General features: G+C 42.8%; 1 protein-coding gene and 1 long non-coding RNA gene across 8 annotated transcripts in view; one reads left to right on the forward strand and one right to left on the reverse strand.

The window, feature by feature from the left end:
• LOC117359443 overlaps nucleotides 1-279 on the forward strand; it is a 74181-nt gene extending 73902 nt beyond the window's left edge. The window contains exon 6 of the long non-coding RNA XR_004539238.1: nucleotides 211-279. This is a non-coding gene — a long non-coding RNA (uncharacterized LOC117359443). The remainder of the gene's footprint in view (nucleotides 1-210) is intronic.
• KIFC3 (kinesin family member C3) overlaps nucleotides 1-20713 on the reverse strand; it is a 184542-nt gene that overhangs the window by 162332 nt on the left and 1497 nt on the right. For 5 of the 7 annotated variants that reach the window (XM_033942231.1, XM_033942229.1, XM_033942230.1 and 2 more), the window contains exon 2: nucleotides 17145-17284. The exons of 1 other annotated variant lie outside the window; for it this stretch is intronic. The gene's annotated coding sequence lies outside the window, so the exon portion shown is untranslated. Of the gene's footprint in view, nucleotides 1-8061; nucleotides 8234-17144; nucleotides 17285-20713 lie in introns of all 7 variants that reach the window. One more of the 7 variants, XM_033942225.1, reaches the window with a different exon arrangement.

Consider the following 20713-nt stretch of genomic DNA (forward strand, 5'->3'; position numbering starts at 1 on the left):
TCCAAATGAGAACCCCAATCACACTAATCCTACTACTACTACTGCTGTAGTAAAAATGACCTTAGTGTGCAGGAGAGATTTGCATAAGGGTGCATGAAGGTCACTTTGTACCACAGATTAGTAAAAAGGACCTTAAATAGTCCTGCCATTTAGAATTTTTAATTATAATATTTATGGCATTTTATTCATGACCTTTTCTTCTCTTTGTAGAAACTTGGGGAAAAAACAAAAATCTGGACCATCAATCTCGAGTAAGATATGACATTTGAATTATCATGGCTTTTATAAGAATAAAATTATTATTATCATCTTTATTTATTTATTTAGGTATTTATATACATGTCCCAAGAATTCTCAGTTGCTTCTTATGTGGCTGTTGATCGCACACTGGCATCCTATACAGAATCATGACAGACTCCTAACCCCGCCTAATAGCCCCAATTCTCTAACCGATGCCCATGTTACAGGCACTGGTTAGAGAATCGTGCCTGATCCACTGCTGTGATCAGCTGATCGGCTGCGCCAGAGGACCCCTCCAATGAAATCCCCTGGCAGGAAGGTTGCCTGCTCCATCCTGGCCCATTCCCTCCTGCCACTGCACTCCTAATGCCCCACATTAGTGGGGCAGGAGGTATGCCCACTCCCTCCTGCCCCCAAACTCCCCCCAAAGTACCCCAGCAGGAGGGATGCCCACTCCCTCCTGCTGCCATCCCCTCAGAATTTCCCAACACTTATCTGCTAGAAACACTGTAATAGAGTAGTTTTCAGTATTTTTCAAAAAACTTGAAGGGATAGACAGGATCATATTTGAGAAGGTAGGTACTTTATCTTCAAGGCAGCTCCATTGTGATCGGGAGCTGCCCCACCATTCAAGCCACAGTCTTCTGCCGCAGGGGGAGGAAGTTGGGCCAGTGGGGAAACGAGCTCTGTCTCCTGACGTACCTTGCGGCGCAAAGTGCCACCATTTAGGACAGTGTGCCTAGGGGCGTGTCGCTGCTCAGCATTCCACCTAAGGTGAAAGCCAAAGGCGCGCACCTTAGTGCGCTCCATTTTGCGGAGACTGAAGGGCGGCGACTAAATACCGTAACTCTCCCAAAAGTACAGTCCACCAGACCAACCTAAACTCAGACTCCAAATGAGAACCCCAATCACTCTAATCCTACTACTACTGTTTATCACCTGCGCCTCCTACATAAAGCATCACCACCTCATGGCAGCCCACGCAACAACAAAGATTTAAACCCTCACACCAAATGAACACACAGAGCAATCCTCACGGAAACGAACATACACAACAATCAACACGACCACCTCCAGAACATCATACCCATCCTTTGGAACAAGCGCAATAAAAGCACTAAAGACAACAAACAAAAGAAAAAACCTCCTATCAGAGCAAACATCACCCTAAAGCCCAACAATCATCAACACATCAAAACCTAACAAAACTATCACCCCAGTCCCATGCATGAATATTAACACAAGGTCAGTAGCAAACAAACTACACCTCTTAAGTGAGCTAATCACAACCAACAACATAGAGCTGTCTCTCATCACAGAAACATGGCTAAAAGAACAAAATAGCCCTGAACTACCTCACCTGTGCCCGCAAGGATACAACATACTCCATATCCCTAGGAAACACAAACGAGGAGGTAGACTAGCAGTAATCTATAGAGACTCATATATCATCACAGAATTAGACTCCCAGACCTGGAATACATAACCTGCAAATTAGAAGACAAACCCAACTCTACACTAAAACAACATATGAATTCTCCTGTTCTACAGACCCCCAAACTCCCACTCAAACACAGAATCCAAGTTATTAGAAATAATAGCAAACCTGACATGCCAACACACCAACCTGCTCATTGTTGGAGATGCCAATCTACCTCTTGAACTGACCAACAACAATGATGTCTCTAAACTCAAGACCCTACTTGAAGTCTATCAAATCAATATCATACCATCAGGCCCAACTCATGAAAAATGACACATTCTTGACCTGCTCGCTACTACCACCACCAACCTTACCACAAATATCAAATGGTCTCCTATCCCCTGGTCTGACCACTACCTTCTTAGATTCAACCTGAACCTCACAGTAGAAAACCATGCAAGCAAACAGCAAAAGAAGTAAAACTAATATGAAAAAAAACAATTCAGAACTTTTCTGGAGACAAGATATCCCTGATCTCCCCCTCAAACAGCACCTCAACAATGCTAGCAAACTGGAACAAGTCCATAATCGACACCTTAGATGCTCTCTCCCCCCCCTACACTCCCGTCAAATAATACAAAATCGAACCTCCCCCTGGTACACAGAATCTCTAAGAGCTGAGAAACAAGCATGCAGACGTTTGGTACCGGAGGACTGGAGTAGGGTGGATTTGGTCCCTCTCCACAAAGGTGGAAGTAACTAAGAAGTAGGGAACTACAGGCCGGTAAGGCTGACTTCTATAGTAGGTAAATCAATGGAAACACTTTAAAAACAAGAGAATGGTAACGTTTCTGGAATTCAGTGGATTACAGGACCCAAGGCAATATGGATTCACTAGAGGCAGGTCTTGTCAGACAAATCTGATCAATTTATTCGAGTGGGTGATCAGAAAATTGGATAGAGGGAATGCGCTAGATGTGATGTATTTAAATTTTAGCAAAGCCTTTGACTGTGTTCCACACAGGTGTCTAAAAATAAGCTGGGTACCCTCAGTATTGGCCCCAAAGTGACGGACTGGGTCAGGAACTGGTTGAGTGTAAGGTGACAAAGGGTAGTGGTCAATGGAGATCTCTCCAAGGAAAGGGATATTACCAGTGGTGCGCCTCAAGGTTAGATTCTTGGGCCTTTTCTTTTTAACATTTTTGTAAGGTTTGCCTCTTTGTGGATGATACCAAAATCTACAATAGAGTAGACATCCCTGATGGTGTGAATAAAATAGTCTGAAATTTGGCAGCTAAGATTATTAGCGCTAAGAAATGCAAGGTCATGCATTTGGGCTTGAAGGAACGGAACGTTTTGACTTTGATTTTTTTTGCGTTACAATGCTGGCTTGTGACTATATCTAAATTTGTATTGTGGTTTATCCTAAACCTTAACAACCATTGACCCCTGAAGGTGTGTTCTCCGAAACACGGACCGTGTCGGGTCCCTTGGTTTGTAGTAAGGTAAAATCAGTAACTTCATTAAATATCTGGTACAATAAACATAGCCTGCATCTTGTACATATTAGTCTGCAGTTTAAAATTATCAAAACAGTGGGTGACTGCAGGTTTGCTTGGAACGTCCACCACCCCTGCACTGCAATCATCTAAAAAATAGGCTGTACATTGATTAAATTTTTTAAATGCACAATTAAATTGCACTTAAATTTTTAATCGTGCGATTAACTGCCTGACCCAAAAGTAAAAGACTTGAAAGAAATTTAGCATGTACAGCCCTAAAAATAAAGGCTCCTTTTACATAGCCGTGATAGCAATTCTCCAATGGCAAAAGCACCAAAGCCCATAGAAATTGAATGGGCTCTGTTGCATTTGCCACACCAGGATTCGCTACTGCAGCTTTGTCAAAGGGGCCTAAAGGCTGGTGATTTTATTTTTATAATTCTCTTCCTTGACCTTCTCTCCATGGGCACTTTCCTCTTCCTCCCCTCCAAGGGTACCATCACCTCCCGGCTACCTTCCCTCCCCTTCCCATCATCTCCACTCCTTTCTCTACCCTTTGCCTTCTTTTACTCTTATTTCTTTTCCTCTCTCAGCTGCCTCCCCAATCTACATCTTTTCCTCCCAGCACCTCCTCTTATCTCTCCATTTCCTCTGCAGCCCTGAACCCAATCACGCCACAGTGCAATGTGGTTTTCAGCTGGCCCAAAGGGGGGGGTTATAAAAGTATACCAGTAATTATTCTTCCCCCCCACTATGGTGCCCTGTATTTTTCCTTTCCCACCCCTCCACCCTCTGTGACCATCACTTCTCTCTTGCTCTCCTCCCCACCACCCCCACTCTCACGGTGACTGGCACTTCTCTCTTGTTGCCTTCATACCTCCTGAGGACCAGTGATCTGGTGCCCCCCTCTCATCTGGTCTCTCAAGCCACCTGCCCCCCATTGCCACTACCACATACCTGTTAAAAAGGTTAGATTGTCACTGGCTCACATTGGCCCCACAGCCCTTCCTTCTGACATAACAGGAAGTTGCAGGATAGACAGTTTGGAGGGAGAGGAAGCAAAATAAGAACATAAGCAGTGCCTCTGCTGGGTCAGACCAGAGGTCCATCATGCCCAGAAGTCTGCTCATGCGACGGTCCATCAGGTCCAGAACCTGTATAGTAATCCTCTATCCCAGGGGTGACCAGTAGCTCAGGAAGGCAACGTGAATCGATCGCTAGACTCGTGTTGCTGTCCTGATCTACCGGGCCGATCAGCCTTCTTCCATATTCTCCCTAGGGCCCAGCTGTCATCTGCTGCTGCTGCCGCTGCTGAAAATTAAAAAAAAACCCGGCTTGGAGATTTCAGCCCGTAGCAAACTTATGCTCCGGGCTCTAACGTGTGCGTGCCGGCTTCTCTTCTCTTCCCTCTGAAACCGGAAGTTATGTCTGGGGAGGGGGGAAAGGGAAGCCGGCACGCACATGTTGAGAGCCCTGAAGCAAGCGTTCGCTACGGGCTAAGGCGGGAGACAGGTTAATGAAGCATTTCCTCTTCTTGCTGCCAGGTCTGCCTACTTTCTGTTTCCGCGAAGGCAGGACCCGGCAGCATTTCCCCCAATAGGTCGATCGCGATGCTGGTCGGCTGAAGCAGGGAGAGCTTGGGGCGGCGGCGGCTTTCGGGCCTGTTATTGGTGACGGTTTGGGTCTTGGTCCCCAATGGCAGTTTGGGTCCTGGTCCCCGATGGAGTGGCAGTGGCTTGGGGGAGGGCAGGGAGAAAGAAAGAAAGAAAAAGGGCAGGCAGGGAGACAGAAGGAAAGAAGAGAAACAGAAAAAAAAGAAAGGGAGGCAGAGAGAAAGAAAGGGCAGGGAGAGAGGAAGGAAAAGTTGAGGGAGGGAATGAGGTCTGGAGGAGAGGAAGCATACAGGCTAAAAGAAGGGAAGAAAGATTGGATGCACAGTCAGAAGAAGAAAGTGCAACCAGAGACTCATGAAATCACCAGACAAGGTAGGAAAAATGATCAAAATGTGTCTGAATTTATATCTGCTGTCTATATTTTACACTATGGTCCCCTTTTACTAAACCGCAATAGAGGTTTTTAGTGCAGGGAGCCTATGAGCGTCGAGAGCAGCGCTGGGCATTCAGCGCAGCTCCCTGCGCTAAAAACTGCTATCGTGGTTTAGTAAAAAGGGAGGGGGATATATTTGTCTATTTTTGTATGGTTGTTACTGAGGTGATAGTGCATAGAGTCATCTGCTTTGACCTCTTTGAAAAACCCTGGAATAGGAATGATAATTAACATTTTCTATGCATACAGTGTGCTTTGTGTTTTTTAAAAATTTTATTGTTGGTAGATCATTTTGACTTGGTCATTTTAAAAGTAGCTCGCAAGCCCAAAAAGTGTGGGCACCCCTGCTCTATCCATACCCTTCTATCCCCTTTTCCTTCAGGAAATTGTCTAATCCCTTCTTAAACATCCATTCCTCTCAACCAAACCTTCTACACTGCCCTGGACTTGGCAAAAAAAAAAAAAAAAATTCCTAAGCCTAATACAAACTTTTTTTTTTGTACAGCTGCAGAATTGTTATTAACTACATTGCCATACATTTCAATGTGGTGTGTAGTAATGGTGGCCACACAAGTTAACACCTGTGTTAAAACCATTTCTGCATTGCTCAGCCAGCACAAGAAGCTGTTGTAAGTAATCCCAGTGGCCAGGAAACTCGATAGCCTTATTCAGGTCTGCAATCATTAAGTGCTGAGATTTTCCTGCTAGTAAAACAATATAATCAGTCCTTGAGAATTCCTCAAATATCTACTGGCTTATGTTTAACTTTACTTGTACCTTGAAGTGCCAGTGCACGTGCCACTGCCCCCAAACAGCCTTCATGCCCTCCTTCCCTACCTACCAGTTATTTATCAGTATTTCAGCAGATTTGTCCCTGAAATCAGATGAAATAGGCAGAGCTGAAACCTTCACCAAGCATGATACTGTAAGCTGCCCACGTAGTCCTTCTCCTTTACAGGTTCATGTTATAAAACCTGTGCCAGAGGAGGAAGAGCAACTCAGAGTACCATGCCTGGTGAAGATTTCAGTTAACACTGTTCCTGACAGCAATCACACTGGAGTACTTCATGACCCTAAATGTAAATGAGTTCATTGAGGAGGCATGTGGGGAGGTAACAGAGACACCAGATAGGTGGAAGCACAGCTGTACTTGCTAAATCGGAGTGATATTAGTTATTTGCAAGCAGTATCCTACTGTTTATATATACAGTGGTACCTTGGTTTATGAGCATAATTCATTCCAGAAGCATGCTTGTAATCAAAGCACTCATATATCAAAGCGAATTTCCCCATAGAAAATAATGGAAACTCGGATGATTCATGTAAAATCTTCTCACTAACTGGTCAAATTAATTACATTTTAATACAGGCCTTTAATACAACTGTAGATATGAAATAAATATTAAATAAGAACAAAAATAAACGGGGAGTGTGTTGAAATCAGTCATTAAGGTAGTTCGGCTACCACAACAGGTCACAACCTTTGCAAGCAGGGGAAGGCGCCGTTGCCCAGCTCCAGGAGCAACCGAGACAGCAGGATCAGAAGGGAGAAGGCTGGCCATCGAGTCATTGAAGCACTAGTTCCAAAGCAATTGAAGGAAGCAATCCGAGACATAAGGCAGGAGGGGCCCAACGGCTGAAGAGAGAAGGCGGGCCACAGAAGATCCACTGAGGTGAACCCACCACTGGCAATCACAGCTCCAGCATCTGCCCCAGGTCCCCGAAGCACAACCAGACTCCTAAAGCATACCAAAGCCCCACCAATAAGCAGAGATGCCAAGCTGAACTAATAAGCAGAGATGAACCAATAAGCAGCTGCTGATGAGGGAAAAGCTGAAGGACCCCAAAGTCAATTACCCTCATTAAGGCAGATCCGGAGCGCAGCAGGTAGGCAACCCACATTACCAATTAAGGTTAGGATCAAGTTTATGTGCTTGTACTGCAAGACAATGCTCGTTTTGCGAGTTACAATTTGCTGGAGTGTTTTGTTCGTCTTGCAAAACACTCACAAACCGAGGTTTGACTGTATGCCTTTACAACATTATCTTAGGGAAAGTAAGCACACGTTTACACTTGCTCCAAGGCAGATGAAATTGTGGGCCTATGTGCCATTAAGAATAAGTATTTTAATGTCAATTCTACTCATACAAACATCTATACACATACCCCCAGAGACACCCAAATCCAGATGCCAACCCAAGATGCATGTGCAATCTTATTGGATAATAAGCTAATGTCAATAATTGGATGCTATCAATTATTGATGTTAATTAGCCCCAATAAGGATTTGCGTGGATATCTGGTTGCATGTATTCTATAACATTGGGCACATAACTCCCATAGCATACAACTCAAAAGAGGGCATGATTGGGTCAGGCGTGTTCTGAAAAGTTGGGTGCAGTGTTCCAAGTACTGGTGCAAATCCCCCATATTTTATACCAGGTTTCAGCTGATGTAAGTCTAGCATGAGAATCTGCTCCGAGTGCTAAGATTTCTCTGCATCTCCTTTTATATGCGGATCTCCCTGGACAACTTTTTGAGAATCAACTTGTCATGTAGAACTGTTCTACACACAAGAACCTTATAAAATTACCTCCAGAGGGTAGTTTTTTTGTTTGTTTTTTTAAATCTCATGTGGGGCTTACAGTCCCATAGATACATTTTCAAAATGAAAACAGGGCTCCGATATTAGCACATACATTTGCATCCACTTTAAAGCAGGTGCAAACATTCCCACTAAAATTACTTGTGGGGGTTTTAGAAGAAAAGCAGAGTGCATACTCTCTCTTCCCTGACCCTTGCCACCATGACTAAAAGTATGTGCATTGTAACCAGCTTATAATATTTTACCTCCATTGTGGGATGGGAGAAAGGGATAGTTTCCAGTAGATCTTTTTCCACAGCACCTTTTCTCCTCTCCGCCCGCTCAACTCTTCAAAATCTCCTAGCTGCTGCTTATGCTGGCCTCAGCATTCCTTCTGAAGTCATTTAGTGGTCACAAAGATTTTGAAGGAGGTACGCCCTGAAGAAAGCCACAGCATGATAGCTAAACATCAGTTCTACATACCCAGATGTGATGAGACCCAGAAAACTGCAACAATCATGAGCCAGCCGCAGACGTCTAAAAGCACAGGAATTCTGCTGTTTTCAAGCTTTCTAGTCCATATAGTATATTTAATCTTCCAGTATATCTTCCCTGATGCTGGTTTCTCTGTTTTTGAATGCTTTTCATTAATCTAGAACATTTCGGGACCTAACAGTAAAACAACAGGAGCCTATACTAGACCCAAGCTGACCTTTGTCAGCCTGCATTTTCTGTTGGCCTAACCAATGTCAGCAAAGGCCTATGGGAGATTATATCAATCATATCTGATCTTGGTGATGTCACTGTAGACAGTCCTAAATTACATCTAAATTATCAGTGCTTACAAGTAACAAGAGTCCTTGGCATAGCCCTGAAGTTCAACACATGTACTAAGGTCCAGTGCTTAAGAAAAGACAATGGCCCCAGCTGCATGTTCTATAGTTAGTGCCCATCAAAAGCTATCGTCACAGAGCGATATTGGAATAGCAGAAACTCCAGTCAATGAGAGACAGTTTCTCTCTCTTTTCTTTTCCAGTCTCTCATGCCCCACACACCTTATTTACCGTTGTTTCAAATGGTTTACAGAAAGATATGGGTACTTAACAACAATAGATTCTATTTTTTAGAACAAGTCTCAAACTTATAAATGTAGGTTAAAATCCTTAACCTCTCTCTGGAGCCTTGACCATCCCCCTCCCTTCTCTCTGGGCTTCTCTCTCTCTTTTTCTATGGACCCTTGCTGAATTCTCTCTTCCTGTCTATCCACACTTATCCACACACATCATTCACACCTAAGACAGACTCACATTCATGCAGGTAAACTGTAATTTCTCTCTCACACACAGAAGCAGCCTCTAAATCTACTCTGTATTTGTAAAGCTCATTTCTATCTCTTTCTGTACTTTAGTGCCACGCATATTTTTATTTATTTAAAATTTTATATACCGCATAATAACTATACAGTTTACAAAATTACATGCATACATATTAAACAAATGCTAAACATGTTTCAACAGAACAAATACAGGAAGACATTAACAAACAGTATTTTCAAAATTCTTTAAATTCATCCTGCAGGGTGGAGTCGCAAAATCCCCCAAAAAGCATCAGCAGGCCTAAAAAGGCACTAACAAAGAATGGCATTAACACAAGAAGGCATTAACAAATAATTACGTTTTCAACATTTTGTAGTGAATAGGCATCATTTTTCTTTGATAATATACATAGGGGGGTGGGGGGATTGGAAGATAAGATGTAGCGAAATTGAAATTTTGAAGGAATATGATAGTTTTAATGATTGTTTAGAAAGATGGGAGGGGGGAGGGTTTTTAATTAATTTACATATTAAGAATATAATGTATGATGTTCAAGTGTTATATGATAGTATTTCATGTTGTTCTTTTTGTGCACTTGATGTAAGTTTGAAAAGAATAAAGAAATAAAAAAAAAACAAAAAAAAACATTTTCTTAAAGTTCAATCTCACATCATAGAATCGCAGAATACCAGGCAGCACATTCCAGAGCTTAGCGCCAGCCACAGACAGCACTGTTGCCCCGATCTTAACATGAGCGATTAACATCTTACCCTCCAAACTCAGTTTCATACTATTTTCGGATCTCAAACATTTTCTGGGTTGATAGATTAAAAAAAAAATAAAATAAAAAAAAAACTCTTTAGTACCATTAGAGAAACATGGTATAGAATTTGATCTACGGTTGAAAGAATCTTAAAATGTACTCTCTGCTGCATTGCATCTCTGTTACCTTAAGCTTATTTCTGCACAATATATTCTTTATGTAACTACTCTTGGCTATCATTGTCATTAATTTCACTTCCTGCTGAACCTCCTGAGAGCACTGAACCAAGGACCTCTGGCAGATTGTAAGGCCGCCACCTTACATATTGGGAGCTTGTCTGAGCAGCTCCCCATGCAAAATCTTACAAACTTCTCAAATTTTCTTCTATGGGTAATACTGACACCCTGCCAAAAATTCACTTATCTTATTTTGATTTTGCTTTGCCAATTCATTTTTACCAAAGATCAGAATTTAAACAGAACACATCATTATGTCCTTTCTGGCTCATCCTCCAGAAGAACATTTTTCTCAGTCATTGTTATATATACAAATATTAGAAACGAAGCCCCTCTTCAACCCATAACAAGTATCAAGCAAACAGACTGCCTCCCTGCTCCGTTTCATTTTATAGTATAAGCTGCCACACTTTGACAGTTGTAAACTAAACTAAACCTTAAGTTTATATACCGCATCATCTCCATGGATGTGGAGTTCGGCACAGTTTACAAGAACTTAAAATATAGGAAGAGAAGGAAAAAAAAGGTTTACATGAACTTATATATAGAAGAGAAGAGTATGGGGGGAAAAGAATTACATTTTAGTGAAAAGCCAGGTTTTCAGTTGCTTGCGGAATAATTGGAGGGAGCCCAGGTTCCGCAGCGGGGTAATAAGGTCGTTCCAAAGACCTGTGATTCTGAAGAGAAGGGATTTTCCCAGTTTGCCTGCATAGCAAATACCGTGTAGAGAGGGGAAGGATAGTTTATATCTTTGGGCGGGTCTGGTAGAGTCAGGACTCGAGGAATTGTAAACAAGCCAGAAACACTGCAATTTATATGCATTTAAGTGGCATCTCATTTGACACATCGTATGTTAAAATGGGTAATAAAAACAAAACTGGAACAACATTGGTAAGGTATACGACATGCTTTTGCTAAGTCACTGGCACACAGATGCAATGAAACTGGGCCAAACTAATACCCAGAAAACACACCAAGAATTACACCACTATGAGAAACAAACAAGAATGGCTAAACAAAAGCATCAATACTCTTAAGGTGCCAGTATTATAAAATATGAAGTGTTTAGTAGTTAGAAATGTGGGCAGCAAACCAAGGAAATCAAAAGTTCAAATTGCTTCTCCCATCCACACTATGTGAACTTTGGGTAAGATCAAGTATCTTTTGTTGCTTCAGGTACAAAGCAAAAAATTAAGATTGCAAGCCCATTCAAACGGGAGTATAATTCATGTACCTAAATTTAACTCATCCTAAGTTCTGACTGTAAAAGGTAATAAATCTAAAATCCAAATTCAACATATTTATGGATTAAACCTGGGCCAAGTCCAGCGCAATTAGTTACCTTTAAAACCACTTACTGAGACAAGAAACCAAAAATGCTAACAAGACTGTTTCCCCTCCAGTTTTTCAATGCAGCTGAGCTCCTGAGCCTTGCATTGAAGAATGCTGGTGAAGAAGGACTGAGGTTGATATAGATGCTAAAGAATAACACGGGTCGTTTTCCGCTGTCTGGGGGCACGGGGGTGAATTCTGTCAGTGTCATTAGATTGACCAGGTTTTTACTACTACCAACAGTAAACAAATCCAAGTCCAAAACAAACATACCGGAACCTCCATCACTCACTATCACTCTATGGACAGCAAAACTGGGCTCTCACACACATGCTACCTGTGGTGGGATTAATCTGTCTGGCCTAGAGGTGAAGTGCTCTTTACTGCGGCAATCATTCATATTAAAATCAAAGAGTCAGCCAGACATGCTAACACAGCATATACTATATGCACTTACAGAGCGACAATGTATACAGAGGGCTGGATTCAGTAACTGGCACTCGAAATTCAACGCCCCCCCAAAAATCAGCACTGTAAAGGGTGTGAACCAGATGTAAATCCCGGTGAACAAGTTGGGTGTGGATCCGCATTATTCTCTAACAATGCACGTATCTCAAGGGAACAGTCCTGACCTGCTCATATCCCTCCAATGTAGATCTGTGCAGAAACACCTAGGTGCTATTCTATAAATAGGCACATGTGTTTTTGTGTAGATCTGCTGCTTCTGCCCCATTTTAGCACAGAAATAACATGCAACATTATGCACCATATATAGAATCTGGGAGATAGTGCATGTGTGCTTTAAGAACTGTGGCGAAAGTCTATTGGGATGTATTTCTGTCCTTGCACCCCAGTGAACCAAAAATATTGAGGATGGTCTACAGGGAGCACTCTCTCCACCATTTATTCCCCAACACAGTTTTCTCTTCTTCTTTATTCCCCTTGTTAATCACCTGCTTATAGTTCTAGACTTCTACTTCCACTTCTATCGAGACTGCTCCTGGCTAGGTCAGAATTAGAGACCAACCAAATTTTGGTGTCAGTTAAGATTAGGTTACTTATCTCTGCTAATCTTCTTTCTTGTAAATAGACTCTAGAATCTTCACCAGTGGGTTTGTGTATCCTCTCTAGCTGTGAGCTGCAGGCACTCCAGAACAAACCTTTAGCCCTTCCCCAGGTATATACATCCTGTTACGTGCCTTAGAATTCCAGTCTATACACAAGCCAGGAAGACCTAAGAAAAACAAGAAACACCAGAAAGGAAAGAGAGGGGTGCAGGGACTCCCCACTACACGTCAATTCTGCTCAGGAGAAACAAAACAGAACAATTAGTGGCCAATGGCCAAACACTGCATAACTTTAAATAGGAACAATGTTAAAGAACAGCATAACATTAAAAAAGAAACACAGCTTGAGGGAACTGACAGGGTTACCACCCCAGTATCCCCCAACTGCGTGCTCAATAGCTGAGCCGTAAGCCCCAAAGCAGTCTGAAACTTGGAGCGCCATGGGGACCTGCGGAAGCAACCTCCGGGGACAGAGAAGCCACAGCCCCCCGGTCCCTGTGCAACTGTGCATACCACGTTCTCCGAGGCCAACTGGGGGCCACCTGGAGCACCAGGCCCACATGAGCAGACACTTGGCGCCGAATGTGTCCTAGTAAGTGCCACGGAGAAAAAACATACAGAAGTTCCCCCCAGGAGCTAAGGTGGGGCCACAGCAACCAGTCCATCACTGCTGACCTGAGTGCATCGGCTGAAGAATCTGGCTGCCTGCCAGAGCCAGGCGGATGCCAGCAGATGGATGGCCCCACTGCCGAACAATGGCCTCGAACACCATCCCGGATAAGGACCAATCTCCAGGGTCCAGAATCAGACAACTAAAAAAAGTCTGCCTGAACAGAGTCTATGCTGGTCACGTGGGCCGCAGATGAGGACACCTGAAACTCTTTCTCCCCCCCCCCCCAGAAGAGCATCTGAGCCACCAGACTCAGCAGGGGACAATGTACACTCCCCCCAGACGGTTGCCAAAAGCTACTGCTGTCGCATCGGAGAACACCGAACCGTCCTCCAAGGGAGGCAGAGTTGAATCAGCAAGAGGGCCAGCCGGAGTGATCGAGACAGTGTTGTAAACTGCCCCCAACCGGACGCCCCCAACCGGACAGACTCGTGTCCGTCAGCAGGGTCTTTTAGCCCAGGAACCTCAGAGGAAAACCAACTGCCTAGTGTCACATGAGGCAGCTCCCCATGGCAGGCAACTGCAGGCTGCCGGCAACTGAGTTAGCATCACACCCAGGCGAGACAGCTGAAGAGGTCGAAGTCGCGCTCTGGCCCACAGAAACACATCCATGGTTGCAACCATGAGACCCAAGACTTGTAGGTACTGCAAGGCCGATGGTGCCAGAATCTGCAATGGGGCCTAAAGGCACTCGTAGCCAGAATGGCCCGGAGTCCGGAAGAAACACCTGGTTCGTGCTCTTGTGAAATCAGACTCCAGATAATCCAATGTCTGCGGGGGTACTTGATGAATCTTCTCCAGTCAAACACTGTAGACGCTCTAGCAAATGCACCACCTGAACATTGAGGGGACCCTGAACAGCCAGTCAGCTGGGTACGTAAGGTCTAGCATGCCCTGCAAGCGCAGGTGGGCAGCCACCACCACCATGAGCAGCAGGAAAGAACATGTCTCCGTCATCAGTCTGAAGGCTAGAGCTGCAAATGAACAAAGCTGGTTGAGTCCCGGAAACTGTAGAAACTCCCTGTGCCCCTGAAAAATCAGGACGAGGAAGTAAGCTTCCGTGAGATCCAGGGAAGCCAAGAATTCCCCAGGTGCTACCGCCGCCAAAACTGAACGCAATGTTCCGTTCCGGAAATAGAAAAGTATCCACTGACTCGAGCTCCAAAATAGGCTTCTGATCATCAGATCCTTCCTTTGGCGAGATGAAGACTATTGAGCAGCTCCTGGAGCCCAAGACTTCATGAGAAACCGAAACCATTGCTGCCAGATCCAGCACATGCCGGGCTTGATCCAGATATTTCATGGGCGAGAACAGGAAGAAATCGGAGACCAGGTCTAAGCACTTCGAGGACCCTCAGGTCCGAAATCATCCTTTGCCACTCCGTCAGGTAGTCCAATCCAAGGAAGAGGTGCCAGAGCCCTGGCATCAGAACTCCCTCATATCCCAGGAGTACGGTTGTTGGAAAACTGATGTCGCACCTGACCTCCAAAACGAGGTCTAGAAGGTGCTCCGAATCAGAACCCCTTGCGAAAAGCTTGTGATGGTAGATTGGGGGGAGGGAGGGGAGAAGGTGTTTTAGCTATTATGTATGTGCACATTTGTAAACCGCCTAGGAATTAAGACGGTATAGAAACGTTTAAAATAAATAAGGTGAGGATTCAGACAGAGAGCAAGGGAAGGAAGATAAAAGGAGAACTGTTGGACATGGGGGTGGAGGAGTAGGAGAGAGAGAGAACTTTACATTTTGACTGATGAGGGGGAAGGCCCTTAAGATTGTTTGCCCTGGGCCCAGCTTTGCCTCTGAATGACCATGCAGCTCAGAAAAATCAAACATGCTCTGGGTTAGTTAGGAAAGATCAGCACTAACTAAGGGCTCCTTTTACAAACATGTGCTAGCGGATTTAGCATATGCTAAAAGCTACGAAGTCCATTTTATTCATACGGGCTTCCTGGCATTTAGTGTGTGCTAATGCTTTAGTGCACGTTTAGTAAAAGGAGCCCTAAATAAATACATAAAAATCACCTTCTGATCCTGCCTGTTATAAGATCTCTATCTCCCCTTCTCTCAAACCAATGTGAAGGCATGCTGCAGCAGTACAAGGTAATGCTTCCCGATTCAGGAAAAAAAATTTCAATTTAATTCGATTCAGCCTATTGAATAGATTTTTCGATTTGATTTTCCTGCCCAACTGGGTGTTTGTTTTTTTTCAAACATCCTGGTGGGTTTATTTTATACAGATATGAACTAATGTGCACACAGGTGATTATAAACACACACCTTCTCAGTGCTTAGAGACCGTTTTTAGCTTACGAGACCACTGGATGAAGCAAAATTTTAGCCCACTACTGATACGGCTCAATTCTCAATCATTGCACTGGTCCCTGAAGTATCTTTAAGTATAATACTCTCACTTTTTAAAAAACTTTTTAAAATACTTTTTGTCTTTTTAAATGCTGCCCCTCCTGCTGTAGGAAACTGAAGGCATGGGGAGGAGGGTTGGGCCCCGAATCGGCGAGGCTGATTTTTTCTAATTACAAATCGATAAACTCGATTTGAATCAGTGAATCGATTTGAATTGGAAATCAGGCAGCACTAGTACAAGGTCTTTTAGTCAGAGTATGCTGAGACTCACATTTGGAAGGTCAAAAAAAAAAAAGAAAAGAAGGAAGCTGTAGTGCAGGAAAGTATTCCATTATAGTGAAATGTCAGAGTAAATTACTTTAATGGATACCTTAATAAGATGGATTCAGATGCCTCCTATTCTGCAACTATGGAAAGTCTTTGATGAATTCATCTGCAATCTTTTTGTACACTACACAGTTTAAACTATATAATTATATTGCACATTGTGGCATTCAGCCAAACAAATCACTTGTCTGGCTGTGGAGTTTCCTCACTTCAACTTTATAATCCTGGTTCAGTGCCACCAGGCTTGAACAGAAGTATAACTGGATCATTCCAATGAACAGTGGAGAAGCTTTGACCTAAATTGAAAATTTAAGAAGTAAAATACTTTGTATGTCTTTATGAAAGTAAATTTGTAGTTGCTTTGTAAGATGATATAACTTGCCGAAGGTAATCTCTTATTTAACGTTATATCTTCCACCTACAAGCAGACGGAACATTTTCTGTTTGGCTTCATTGATGGTTCTGCTGCTAAAACTTGTAAACTATCAGTAAACTTTTTTTTGGAACATAAGGTGAGGCTGGGAGAAAAGCAGACTCGGAAAGAAAGAAATTTTACTCGAGAGAGATTCTTAAAATGAGATATAACTTCTGAATAGGGTAAATATGCCCCTTGTTCTCCACAATTAAAGGAATCCAATGTAGTATTTCAGAAAAACTCCCCAATACTTAGATATCTTCTCTAGTCGCTGCTGAAATCAACACTTACCATCTTCCATAGAACCATTTTACCTTTATAGACTGCCTATCGTACATCTAAAAAAGATGGATCATATACTAAATTTGTGCACTGACAAAAAAGGGACCCACTTTAGCCCGACCCTATTGAAAAGACTTTGCCAATAAAGTCCAAAACCTAGTGTTCACTGAAAAGCTTCCAAAATCAGGAACCATGACCAGTTATTGAGGCCTACTAATGGGAAGATGCGTGTAACTAATGCAAATCATGTACAAACATAATCAACCAAGCTAACAGAGGTCAGGAAGCAAGTTAGTGAGCCTGGACTAATTGCTATTACAACGCAGAGGTGTGTGCTCGATGAGACATCTTGCCGCAAAAAAAATAAATAAATAAACCAAACAAACAACAATATTCTCTTCCTGCTTCTTCAAATGCTGTTACAACCTGAGATGTCATAAGGCAAAAATCTCGGACACAAACATAACATTATTGTAAGAAATCAGGCAGGAAAAGCAGGCTGGTACTATGAGCAACGAATGACTGTCTTATTGTTCTTTTCACATGCTGAACTCTCTGAAACATCAGAGTGCAGTTACCTGTAAGGGGAGGTGACAATTCAAGCTGAAAGGCTTGCATTGAATCCCTGCAGCTGACGGCATAGAAGACAAGGCTGTGATTTCATCAGAGAAGGAAAGAAAGACAACTCAATGACACCACTCTATGAATCTTGAAGACACTGCCAAAAATACAGAAAAAAACACTCACAAAATTATATAATGGACTATACCATTTTGGAAACAGTGGCTGAAAAACAAGTTGAAAAACAAAAGGGGTAGCGAATCACAAAAAAAACAAACAAACCCAAAATACAAAAAGTGGAAGGGCCAGAAATAGGATGAGAGCATGAGTCTAAAATCAAGCCACTTTATTAACAATAATGAAGCAGTAAAATACAGATAGAATGGATATTCTAGGGACTCCAACAAGGCTCCTGTTTTGGTAACATATACCTTCCTCAGGAGTCCATATATCCTGTGCTGCAATACGTTAAATTTAAAGCAGATATTTTACAATAGTTCCATATCGTATAATCATTTGTGAATTAAAAGATGAACAAACATGCACAGCAGTTTCAGCTTCGTTGCAGGAGATTCAGTAAAGGTAAGAACAGGAGATTCATAAAACAGTTACCGCCGCTGCCAGCACTAAAACCCGCACTATGCATTTGTAAAAGAGGGGGCCAATTAGGCGCCCTTTATAGAATCAGCCCCTACATCTTTGCACACTTTTTTGTATCTGGACTTAAACAGCTAATACCTTCATTACCAGAAAATTTAAATTACATTAGTGATTTGTATTCCGCCATTACCTTGCAGTTCAAGGCGGATGTGCTGATATCCATTTGAAGTCTGTGCAGCTTATGCTTAAGAATCATTTGAATATAAAGGTACAAACTAAGTTTTGCAACCTCCCCCGGTTAACTTTTAGGCCCTTTGGTCCTCCAACTTCAACAATCTTGATCACCCTAACACCACTCCTCTCAGAATAATCTGTGTAAATGAATTCTTTGAAAAATCCCACCCTTCCTGCTGGTAAACTACTTCTTTGTGTAGCTAGCACAATCTTTTTTTTTTTTTTTTTGCTTTGACTGAAGGTGTTCTTTGGTGAAAACTAGAAGCTGCTGCTCTAAGGGCTAGATTCACTAACCTTTCTTCTGTGGCCAATCCCAGCAGGCCCGACAAATTCACTAATGGAAAAAATTCAAATGAGGGCGATCAGAGGAACACCCTCATTTGGCCAACATGAATCACTAGTGTGCGATCCCGCGCATGCGCAGACCATCTGTAGATGGTCTGCACATGCGTCAAGACCCCTCTGAGCCGTGACTTTTTTAAAAAAAATTTAACTTTTTAATCTAATCTAATCTAATCCTTAGGTTTGTATACCGCATCATCTCCATGTTCGTAGAGCTCGACGCGGTTTACAGTAGGAGAAATAGGAAGGAACTACAACAGAGGGTTAGAGGTAGAAGAAGTGTGAAGAAAATTTAGAGGACTTGGGATGCCAAGATATAAGAGTTTCCTTGATTCCTAAGTTGGAGGGAGACTTACATTTTTTTAAGAAAAGCCAGGTTTTCAGATGTTTGCGGAAAACTTGGAGAGAGCTCAAGTTCCAAAGAGGGGAGGTAAGGTTGTTCCAGAGCTCAGTGATTTTGAAGTGGAGGGAAGTCCCTAGCTTTCCTGTGTGGGAAATGCCTTTTTGTAGCCCAGCGGACCCGTGGTTTTAACTCGCTTTAAACCCGCAGGTTAAAACTAAGGGGTTGCAGTGCGGGGAAGGGCAGGAGAGATTCGGGGCGGCTGACAGGAGAAAACCAGGGCAGAGCAGGGCGGTGATTCGGGGCAGAGCAGGCAGGAGAGATTGGGGCAGCAGACAGCAGGGCTTCAATGGAGCTGGAGAGTCGGAAAGATGTTTTCGACTGGTCCTCAGCAGTCACTTCTTGGGTTGATCAGCCAGCCCAGTCAGTTTCAAAAATTTGTTTGGTGAATCGCGTCCCTGTTTACTTTGCAAGCATTTCCCCTCATTTGTATGCACGGATTGGAAGCGGATCGCAGGAGAGGTTAATGAATTGGGCCGGAGAGAAATCTGGTTGCAAACCAATCGGTACACGATCGGTTTGCTTAGTGAATCTAGCCCTAAGTGACTACCTAGCCTCTTTCCTAATGGCTGGACCAGCCCTGACAGGAACACACAAAGTCTCCTGTACTTTATTACATCGATCCATGAGAAGATAGAAGGTACAGAAGAAAAGAAGGACTGAAGGAAGAAGAAAAGAGGAGCTAGGGTCAGAGAATAAGGATGTAAATCCCTAATTACCTTCTGATACAACACTGGGGAGAGGGAGAGAATGCTCAAAAACCTAATGCCAGTGCTAGGAGCTATTAGCAGCAGAACTACATGCTTGTTAATCTGCACAGTCATGCAGAAAACCCTCCAGCATGTATGATAATCTGTGTACTGAACAACAGCACAAATTGTATTTAAATGCATTGAAATGAATTCAAGTCAAGGCAATTATGTATTTGCTTTAATAACCAGAAAACAGCATAGACACTAATGCTGGCCTTAATGCTGAAAACACACTACCAAGTCAGGGATGGTATTTGGGTTTTGAAGAGAGGGTTCCTTCTGTATTTTTTTCATATTAAATTGCTGGGGTTTGGCTTCTTTTGAAACGAGAAAAGTCTGTGCAGTCTGTAGTGCTGACAGTCAGCAATATAATCTTACAGTAATGAGCCCCCAATGGTGGAACTCCCTACCACAATATATTAAAAATGAAAAAGACCCCACCTCTTTTAAAAAATATCTAAAAACCCATCTTTTTAAAGATGCTTTTAACATTTAAATTTTAGAATTGTTTTTTATACTTAGCTTTTTACAATTCCCCCGTCCCCTTTTGTTTTTTCCTTTTTTGTTTTCTCTTCAATATGAAAAACTTGTAACTTTCCCCCCTCTCCTCCCAACTCAAGTCTGTCTTGTTGTTAAATATTTATCATTTGGTTTTTTGTTAAATATGTGTCATTCGATCTGTCCTTATTTCTATTTGTATTTTTAATTTATGATTTTGTACATCACTTAGCAAACCGATTAAGCGATTAATCAAATATTAATAAACTTGAACTTGAACTTGAACAGTGAGAAAAAATACCATATCTGTGAGTCTAAGCAAAGCCAGGGATAAGGATGGTCATTGGCGCCTGTTTTCCTACACTTAGGTGTGAACCTATTAGGGGATTTAAACTGCAAAACTTTTTGGAGAGAAGAGGAGCTTATATTCCATGTCATTGGGGGGGGGGGGGAAGGGTGCCAATGTACTCTTGCACTTCCCGTTTTGCCTGGCAGTAAGCGCAGCTCTAGTGTGCATGGTCGGTCAAGTTCATCCCCCTTGCTTTCACTTTACTAGCATGCATCAAATTTGTATTCCATTTGCTTAGGGTAGGAGTCCCCAAAGTCCCTCCTTGAGGGCCGAATCCAGTCGGGTTTTCAGAATTTCCCCAATGAACATGCATTGAAAGCAGTGCATGCACAGAGATCTCATGCATATTCATTGGGGAACTCCTGAAAACCCAATTGGATTCGGCCCTCAAGGAGGGACTTTGGGGACCCC

This window comes from Geotrypetes seraphini, chromosome 4 (assembly GCF_902459505.1).
Source record: "Geotrypetes seraphini chromosome 4, aGeoSer1.1, whole genome shotgun sequence".
In the NCBI taxonomy this organism is placed as follows: Eukaryota; Metazoa; Chordata; class Amphibia; order Gymnophiona; family Dermophiidae; genus Geotrypetes; species Geotrypetes seraphini.